Source organism: Acanthisitta chloris, unplaced genomic scaffold (genome assembly GCF_000695815.1).
Source record: "Acanthisitta chloris isolate BGI_N310 unplaced genomic scaffold, ASM69581v1 scaffold10897, whole genome shotgun sequence".
Taxonomy (NCBI): Eukaryota; Metazoa; Chordata; class Aves; order Passeriformes; family Acanthisittidae; genus Acanthisitta; species Acanthisitta chloris.
In genome coordinates, this window is record NW_008680931.1 from 9,158 (window position 1) to 10,491 (window position 1,334).

The 1,334-nt window shown below is 50.1% G+C and overlaps 1 protein-coding gene across 1 annotated transcript in view; it reads right to left on the reverse strand.

Annotated features, from left to right (window-relative positions):
* Window positions 1-1,334, reverse strand: part of LOC103805264 (talin-1-like) — a gene marked incomplete at its 3' end in the record, with an annotated part of 9,088 nt that overhangs the window by 7,582 nt on the left and 172 nt on the right. The window lies entirely within an intron of this gene.

Here is a 1,334-nt window from a genome sequence, read left to right on the forward strand (position 1 = left end):
TAACTGAAAACTTGCCCCAGATCCATAGCTTGGGCGGGGAGAGGCACTTCCTGAGTCAGAGCAAGCACAAGAGCTGGAAACTTACACTGAAGCTCCCCCAGCCCAAAGGTGACTAAAAAACAGGGTGGCTTAAAAAGGGAGCCGAGTGCGTCATTAAGGAGAGCAAAGAGAACCAAAAGCTGCAAGGAACAGATAGGAGAAGCAAAGCTGTGAGCCCCAGATCCATAGCTTGGGCGGGGAGAGGCACTTCCTGAGTCAGAGCAAGCACAAGAGCTGGAAACTTACACTGAAGCTCCCCCAGCCCAAAGGTGACTAAAAAACAGGGTGGCTTAAAAAGGGAGCCGAGTGCGTCATTAAGGAGAGCAAAGAGAACCAAAAGCTGCAAGGAACAGATAGGAGAAGCAAAGCTGTGAGCAACTGAAAAGGAATTCAGGAATAAGAAGTTCCCTTTAAGGCTTTCCCCTCGCTGTTTTTTCATAAGCAGGCTGGCTTACACCCACAGGCAGGAAATGCAATGCTTCTTCCAACACCACCACAGCCCTGCATCCACAGACACCCAGCTCTCTCTGAAACTGAAAGCTATAGTCTGCTGGACTGCTGACCAGCTGGGCACAGCACGAGAAGGCATTTCCTTTCATCCTCAAGGAATTTGCTGCTCCCAGATGTCATTGCGCTCCCCCTCCTCTTCCCACGACTCCTGACCTCCCCTTTGCTGCGTTTCCCCTGTGGCACAGCCGCTTTCAGGGGTTGCATGGACCCAGGAGAGCTCCTGAGACACAGTCCCAGAGCTCCAACCCCCTCATCTGTGATGGGGACAGGCCACATCTGCATGGGTGTGAGTCACATCATGAGCTCATGAGCCATAGGCTTAATTTTAAGCCTAGTGGAAACAGGAAAATGCTAGAGCTGCGAAGACTTAGAGAGATAACGGAGCACCAGCATGGGTCTGTCAGAGAGCTACCAGGGACAGACAGGCTCAACAGAGACTACATAACCCCAAGAAATGAAAAAGTAACTTAAATGGTTTATTAACTTGTGCTATGACTCTTGCAACTGTTAAAACTCACCCAGTCCTAGCTATTGATGATAGATGCAAGTAGGACAGAGGAGCAGAGACAGAAAGGACATCAGGCCTAAATTGCTTGACAAGTATTTCACTTCCAAATGCAGTTTCTTATCTTCCAAACCCCCAGATTTCTTCTGAGGTATCAAAGAGGGAAGCCTGAGCAGCTCAGACCCTCACCTCAACCGGCAGGAGGACTTGCACCTTGCTCCCCCCACCTCACCACTCCTCTGGGTAAGCCCAGACAGGATAGAAAAGGGATACCAGTGAA